Here is an 8,504-nt window from a genome sequence, read left to right on the forward strand (position 1 = left end):
TGTGTTCCCAAGAACTTAAATAATTTCATTTGGAATATTTTTGCCAACGTAATGATAACTAATTTCATTCCAGGTAATTTGTTAGAGATGTTCTTTCATCACAAGGTCATGCTGCCCAAAAAACTCCACAAAAATAAACAAAAGTCTATTGTGGGATGAATAGAGCTTGTTTTTTTGAACCGCATAGGAGAATATTTTCTATTGCGTGAAGCCTGATCAAAACAAATTTGCTGCCAGTGTCATATTAGAAAATGACTTTGGTATTGCTTTTCTTAATGAATCACGCAATCTTGCTTAAGTCTAAGTTTTAAGTCTCTCCACATATAAAAGCTATTCATATGATCTGCCAATTTCTCATGTTTCACTAGCATACTTGATATGTTTTTCCAGCCTCAAACACTATTCTGAGCTAAAGAAAAATCTCCAGAGTCGATCAATTTGCAGCAGGAGCAATAAAAAGAATTGAAATATAATAAATAGGGAAACCAATTTTACTTTAAGTGCTCTGATCACCACACCCCAGGGCTCTTTCTGTTTTATCAGTCAATAAATATTTAAGGAATGCGGAATTAAATGCGTAACCAATTCACTCTGGGCCTACTGGCTAGAGTACTCTTCTGGAAGATACAGGTTAGTATCCTCTTAGATAGAAAAGGTCAGCAAAGCTAGGTCATCTTCCTTCTGGGTGAGCGACAAAACCAGTATGAAGCAAGTGACCAAAGCAACAGGTTATAGGTAGGCCAGGCAGGGAGTAAATTCTCCAGCCCTTCTCCTGAACCTGTGCGACTGTTCAGACAGAAAGGCAAGGACCAAGAAGTCAGGAAGAGAAAAGAGAGGAGGTGGCCAGACACTATATAGCCTTTTGGTTTTCAGCTAGGTGCAGGCTCATTTCCATGTTTTCACCTCCACATCCCCAGGCTGTTTCTCACCAGTGACTGCTTGATATAAAATGTACATGCCACCCAAGGAGCAGGGCTCTAAATCCACAACTCCAACCCTGTGGTGAGTGCCCAAACCACTAGTCAACTAGCTATGCTGTGCAGGGAACCTTGTATCCCTCCTCACAAAACTGGGCCACTTTGCAGACAGGCATTTAAGAGTCATCAAACAAGAAAGAGAGGGGAGAAGGTGTCACCTGACTCTTTATCTAATTGATTCAGGCTTATTCCCATGAGCCAGGGGTTCTAGGTCTGGATCTCCGGCACTTGGGTTATTTCACTTATGCAGTGACCGTTTAATGTAAAATACAAAAGGGTAATTAGGGAGGAGAGGCCTGAAGTCAGGACTCTCAGCTCTTCATGGAGCACTGGAATAGGCCATGAGAAGGAAGGTACTCTTCACCTCTTCTCTTGAGCGCTAAGCCAGGAATTCACACTCCTGAAGTCAGTACGTAGCCTGCTGCTTAGGGAACTTTCTTGTGTGGTGAACAGGGGTAGGAACGCAGGTCTCCCACAGCCCAGACTAATGCCCCTCCACATTTTTGGCTAGTCTGCCCCTCTGCCTCTTGAAGACATGCCATGATATAGCCAAGACTGCAGGAACCATCCATCAGAATGCAGAAGGACTAAGAGCCAGACAATGTAACATCAGACAAGCCTCTTTCCTCATCTGTAGCCTATTTGCTAGTACCACCCTGTTCTGCTGACTCTTTTGGATCCCCTTCTTCGGTGTCTAATCTTTTACATGCATTACTCGTATCCACGCTGCCTGGGTATGTCATGGGTCAGATTTCACTCTGTGGTTAGCTGCTGCCACACTGATCCTAGAATTCCTTTTGTGGCTGCAGCCTTAAGGATAACCAGGAAGGCACTCCAGTTGCTCAGGAGACTCAGCTGACAATCCCCTGCTGAAGTTAGGTACGTCAGCCTGCCCTTTGTCACAATGGGCAGCTGCCATCTTGGAGTTCAGACTAGTGAATCCTGATTGGAGGTAAGTACCTCTTTTGGAGTAAAGCAGACAAGGTTCTTTGGGTAAAGATGATATCTCTTACTAGGCCACTTAAATAGTTGGAAATATTGTTCTTTGCAAGCTTTTGGGCAGAAACACCCTTTTTCAGGGCATAGGGAGTAAGGCATCTAAGCCCTGGAGATGGGAAAGCCTTAAGGCCCATGGCCTGGGCTGGCTTTATCCTGTTTTGTAGGGTAGGCAGTACTTTCTGCTACAGTCCGCATACACTTCTAAACTCTTCAACAAAAAGAAGCTAGGAGACTTAAATTCATTAGTTTTGTTTACTGATGATGATGTGAGTCTGAAATGAAGTGAAGAACTTGAAATTCACAAGCAAATAAAACCCATCCTTTATAGCCTTTTTTTCACAAAGATTTGAGATTAGCAGCCAGGATCTGTAGCAAATTGCTGTTTTTTTCCAGGCTTTAAAAATAGGAACTCATGGAGGGCATCTTTCAGCAAGATCCATCAACTGAGACAAAGCTATTGTATAATGCAAATATGTCTTTCGAAGCTTTAGTTTTGAAAAAACCGAGTTCTCTGCTTGCAATAGATAGAGGCAAGGTTAATAGAATCCTAAGTGTGATGGATACATTGGAAAGCAGGAGAAAAGCTTATTTTTTCACAGAAACTCCCAATGGGGATTTTGGGTGTCTTCCAGGTTTCAGCTGCTTGCCAAGAGTTTGAAGTTCACAGCAAAGATCCAGTGCATTTATGTCAGAGGATGTCTCTTCACCAGGCTGTCCATTTCTTAATGCTTTGCTTAAAACAATGCATTGCTGTTTTAATTCCTTGCAGGGCACCTTTATCATTTGGTTCTCGAGTTATAAAAATCCTACTTTAAGTAACTGTATGGCAGTAAAAATCCTTCCTCAAGTGACCATATGGTAGCATACAAAACACAGAAAAGAGAAACAAAATGATTTTATAGTTCTTTTCTGGATTAGTTCACTGTTTACCTTTGGCCCCATAATCAAACATTCTCATTTTGGTTCATACCTTCAGTTATTTGTCCTGTGGGAATCTGGCTTTGATTTCCAGCTCATCAGCCAGGTCCTTAGCATCAGTTGCAATGGTTATGAATCCCTTAGCAGAATGGTAATTTACAAAGAAATTCTTGGAGGCTTCCAGATGATGCATAATTTGTTCAGTATCTGCTTCACGTTCTTGAAGCATTGGCTTGCAATGTTGACTTCATAAAATAGATCACATTACTGCACCACACAAGAATTTTAGCAGTGGATTTTGTGACCGTACCTTCAGCATTGCTTCAAGCTTTGAGCCTCCTGTAAGTCTGAGTCCCTGGCAACTGAAAATAAAGCATCAAAGATTTCTGCAGTGTGTTCACAAAATAAAAGGAGAACATAAATTTCTCTTTCTCGATTGCAATTCACTGGAGCAGTTTGGAAAGCTGAGGTCTCCAGAGTGCAGCAGTTGACAACTTTTTGGAGTCATGGGCCAGAACAGCTTGCCTTAGGGTTGAGGTGGGCCAATGTTTCAACATGGCTGCTGCCGCAGAGGCTGTTCCTTGCCATTGCTTCTTCTTCACTCCCAGTGGAGCAAATGCAGCTCCTTACTGCCCAGCCCCAGTGCAGCTCCTCACTGCTTGGCCAAAGCATGGGTATGGGTCAAGCCCCACAATGCCAACATGCTGCCCAAGACCCCCAGCTCCACCAGGGCCCAGACCTGGCCCGCAGGCTCTATGTTGTTGACCCCTGACTTAGTGGATAGCTTGTTAGCTTTGAACTTATCAGATGTGGGTATAATTCTCTGCTTTGCCATGGACTTCCTGGGTGGCCTTAGGCAAGCCACTGAGGTTATGTCTAATCCAGGGATAGTGAGCTCATTGGACTCTGAAGGTTGCACGTACACCATGGGACGACTCACAGACCAGATCTGGACTGTGGTGGTGGAGCCACTGTTTTGGCGTGGCTCAGAAACATGGGCAGTTAATGCCACTGCACCCCTCCCCCGCCTCCTTCCCCTTTTCCCCTTGCTTCTGATCTTAGTCACTAGGGGTGGGGGGAAGTGAGCAGCATTAACTGGTTGGGGTCCAAATTGCCCCAGAGCCCTTGTAGGCAGGAGAGATTAGCACTGCCACCACAGGGACTCTGGCGATGAGCACTGTGGGCTGAATTGGGGAAGCCCACCTCCATGTGCCAGATCTGGGCTGCAGGCTGGCTGTTTGACATCGCTGGGCTAATCTATCTGCTGGGGGAGCATGGGTGTCCCACCAAGAAATAAGCCCCTCCCTTGCCATGGCAAGGCCTGTGGTAAGGCCTGTTCAGGCAACAGTGTAGACCCAGGCTCAGGCCTGATCAGAGCTGTCCGCCCTGCCGAACTTGTAGGCTTCCGCTTACACAAAATAAGCAAGGTTTATTTCTTGAGGATATATCCAGGGCTACTCAGGAGGTGGTTTGGGCATGCTCTTTCATCTCCTGGTTTCTCAGTAACCCATCTGTGAGATAGGGATAATAGTACCTTATCTCACAAAATAATTATAAGGAGAAATATGAATTATAAGGATTGCTGGGTGTTCACCTGCTATGACACTGCAGGGCAAATAAAAACTGTAAACAAGGGATTCTTCTTCTTTATTTTAAAAAGCAGTTCTAACCAATATGTAACTTATGGACATCACTTCTTATTTGGACCTGTCGAGTCTCACTGAGCCAAGGGACTTTAGGTGGACATGGCACCATCTCCGAAGCTCAGAGAGTGGGGAGGTAACTAAAGGAACAATGGAAGAAGGTGTAAATTAAGCCAACCTCTGTGGGTACGATTTTGTAGCAGTTGAATTGAAGATCTGAGTCGGAGGCAGTCACCATATTGCACACTTCACCCAAGCCATGAACAAAGGCAAAGGTTACATGCAATGCGATGTACATTCCACACACGAAAAAGAAAATATAGAAGGACATTAATACAGTCTCAAAGCACTCTGGAGTCAGGAAGTGGTGGGATATGTGCCTGTGCACCGTGAGACAGTTTTTAATTTTCACAGAGATGGTGAGAGGCATCTCTCTGACACACCGGCCACCTTCCTGCCAAATTTCACATTCTTTCTCTGCAGAGAGGCACTAAAGCATTTCAAAGAGAAGATCATCAAAATTTCAGCCTGCTTCTCAGAAATGGCAATAACCATTTTGACTGAAATTTAAGAAAAAGAGATCAGTCTGAGGCAGGCACTCAACATATAAATATTTCAAATGGAACTATTAAAAATTGTCAAAGTTATAAGCAAAAAAAAAGTGTGCGTGTGTGTGTGTGGGGGGGGGGTTATAATAAGGAACTTCAGTCTCCCAACCTTACCTATACTATAGAAAAATAAAGTGCTACAGCAAATATATCTTTTCAAATTAAATTAAATGCAACTTAAATGTAGTATAAACAACACTTTTAAAAAAAATTGGAAGCAGTTTCACAGCTTTATAATGCAATTCCCTTTAACTATGATCTCCAACTCAAAAATGTTTTCAGAAATACTGGTGAGGGAGAGCTGGAGGGAAAAAAGAATTTTTAGATGCCCAATTCATATTCAGTGAGAGATCCTGCCAGAGATGGAGCAAGCCCAACAGGAAAAGCACCAGTATACATTTCTAGTTACACTATCTCTATGAAAAATAAATAATACTGAACTGGAAGATGATGACTGTTTGTAGGGAAATATTGTAGAATGCTAAAGACTGGAAAGAGTTTTTCCTGACCCTAGGGAATATAATGGTAGATAAAGAGATTGACCATTTTGGGAGGAGGATGCCTTCATTTCTCTATGTGACTGTAGATTATTTCGGCTTCAGAAGACAAGAATGTCCCTTTAACATCTGACCTGGCCTTTATTTAAGAGAAGCACTTCACGGTTCAGGAAAGACAGACAATTTTCTAATTCCCAGCTCTGCTGGAGGCTGAGGCAGCAACTTCCAGACAGGACACCTGCTAACACTAGAGAAATGGCATTATTATGTCTACAAGTTTACAAATCTGAGGATCAAAAAAGCCTTTGCTGCTGCTGCTACTACACAGGCCAAGGACGACGACTTTTTCAAAACAGTGTTTTAGAGGGGTTTTTTTCTTTTTGCAAGAAATGGTTTTCTTTTCACTTCCAGTCACAGAAGATTGGTTTCCACGTGAAAAAGTCAATAGTCAAAGAGTTTTCTAACTTTCATTGGTGTGTAGCAGAAAGAGGATTAGACGTGGGGCCTTTTTACTGTCAAGCCTTTAAGCAAATAAATGTTCTTGCATTCTTATAGAAACAAATCTAACTTAAAAAAAAAATCAGGAATATATGGGGTTATCCCCCAGGCCCATATTCAGTAGTTAACAGATCAATGCAGAGTATTTCAATAAGGAATTGGAGAAAATTAGCATTGAATCTTTGTTGCCTATAACTTTGCTTTATTTTTTTCTTTAGGTCATCAGACTTGAGGGCACAGATGCTTCAGTATGATAGTACATCAGTACTGAATATTATTCAACAGTTATGTCAAAGAAATTTGAATAGTTGGTGTTTTAACATGTGTTTTCAGTGCAGGATTGAGTCTCAGCTGTTATCCTGAAGATGATTACAAAAGGACTGGTACTTGTATCTGAGATGTTTTAGTACTGTAATTCATATTTCCAACAGTAATCTGGCTACTACCATGATTTCTGGTAAATGAGTTTGATTTTAGTACCCAAAGGACAAGAGTATTACTAATTAATATTTTGCACTCTCATAATACCTTGTATTGAAAGTGTTTATAATCTAATTCCCCCCAACCATATACATTTTTAGGTATGTGAGTACTGAATAGGACTGCCTAAACACCTGATTGTAGTGGGAGGGCTTCATTAAGTCTCATCTCGTAAGTGAGACAGATAAGCATTATCCATCCCATCTTCAGATTGGAGAACTGAGGCAGAGAAGTAATATCCTGAAGGTCACCCAGCTAATCAGTAGCAGAAGTGAAGCCTCCTGCTCTAACAGAGGAAACAAATTTAAGGAGGGAGCATATAACAGTAATTGACTTCTCAGGCAGCCTATACTTTTCAGTCAGGCTTTCCTCACGTTATCAAGTACTCCAAGATTTTATGTGTATAAAATGTTTTTCATTATGGCCAACTTTAGCTTCATCTTCAATACCATCTCTCTCAGTCCTGTCTTCTTATATTGGAACCCCTTTGATTCAGTTAACTAGTTTGATAAGAGTGGAATTTTATTATGTTGGTACATTAAACATGCTCGTATTAGGCTGAAAAGGGGGGACTTTGTATGTGTGCGTGCTTAATAAATACAATTATTCTCAGCCATGATTCAGGTTTTACTAGCATCTCTGGGATTAGTTCTGCCCTTACTTAGACCCTCCTGTAAACCCTGCTAAAGTCAGCTGAAAGTCTTCAAGTTTTTGGAGCAGGCTGGTATAGGAGCAGCTCTACTTGAAACCAGTGCTTTTACACTAACATGAAAGGAGGATTGGGCTCTTCTATTTCAAAACTAGTAAAGAATGATAGCTGAGAGTGTCTGCAAGTGATCAAGTGCCCCTGAGCACCCAACCTGAGATCCTTTACAAAGGGTCCTACATTTTCAGAAACAGCTGAGCTTCAAGCCTTCTAAGTCCTAAGCTGGGACTTAAATACAATGTAGGCACCTAATTCCAAAGTTTCAATCCTCAAAACTACTCTGGAGGTGCCTAGAGCCACCTCCACTTTTGACAGTACAGTAAGTTCTGTTCTGTACATGCCTAGAAACACATGGCTTTGACCAGGCTGGACAGGTTAGTACCTGGTTTATGCCTTAGCTTGCAGAATCCCTAAGCTGGGTGACCTTCTCGCTGCCTATCTTGCCTGAGGGACTTGATTTAGTAGGTATTTTCAGAGACTGCTTACCAAATCCAGCTTCCCACAAAATGACAAAGGAGCCCCCCCCCATTTTAATCAATGGCTGGAGTAGCTACATAACTTTTTAACAATGCTTGAACAGTTACAGCACCTAGGACAGATTGTTCTGTAGTGGGGTAAGGGCAGGACTTTCACTTCCTCCTGTTGAAACTGTTCCACTTTGCATGGACTCCCAAAATATTGATGGGATGAAGGGGGTGAGACAGCCTGAGCTGGACTCTGTATCCTAATGGCTAGGATATTTGGAAGGGAAGGCCTCTGGATTCCAGTCCCATCTTGTAGGACTGTTTATGTATTTGGTATGAGACAAGTCATTGGAGAAAGCACATGAATGGTCTTTGGAGCTGGGTTGGGATCTGAGGGTCTCCGCCAGCTCAGGTGAGTGCCCTAGCCATTCACTTTATTCTGTCTCAATGACCCTTTGAAAATGTAATTCTTTTAGGTTCTTTTTAATTCTCCCCTCTAGATAGCCTCTTACCTGGTGGTTAGGGCACCTTCCCAGTCAGGGGGGAAATGGACTTGAATCTCCTCAAGCAAAGATAAGAAATGAATCCAGGTCTCTCATATCCTAGATACTGATACACCTTGAACACCTGATAATGCCTCCCATGTTCTTTTTTTTTTTTTTTTTTAAATAAAGGGTGTAGGTGCCTACCTTCATGAAAGAGTTCAGGGCTATG

At 42.3% G+C, this 8,504-nt stretch overlaps 1 long non-coding RNA gene across 1 annotated transcript in view; it reads right to left on the reverse strand.

The window, feature by feature from the left end:
- LOC109299162 overlaps positions 1-7,896 on the reverse strand; it is a 20,980-nt gene extending 13,084 nt beyond the window's left edge. Inside the window, exon 1 of the long non-coding RNA XR_002097784.1 lies at positions 7,886-7,896. This is a non-coding gene — a long non-coding RNA (uncharacterized LOC109299162). The remainder of the gene's footprint in view (positions 1-7,885) is intronic.
- Positions 7,897-8,504: the final 608 nt, after the last annotated feature.

This window comes from Gavialis gangeticus, unplaced genomic scaffold (genome assembly GCF_001723915.1).
Source record: "Gavialis gangeticus isolate Ggan-Ray unplaced genomic scaffold, GavGan_comp1, whole genome shotgun sequence".
Classification (NCBI taxonomy): Eukaryota; Metazoa; Chordata; order Crocodylia; family Gavialidae; genus Gavialis; species Gavialis gangeticus.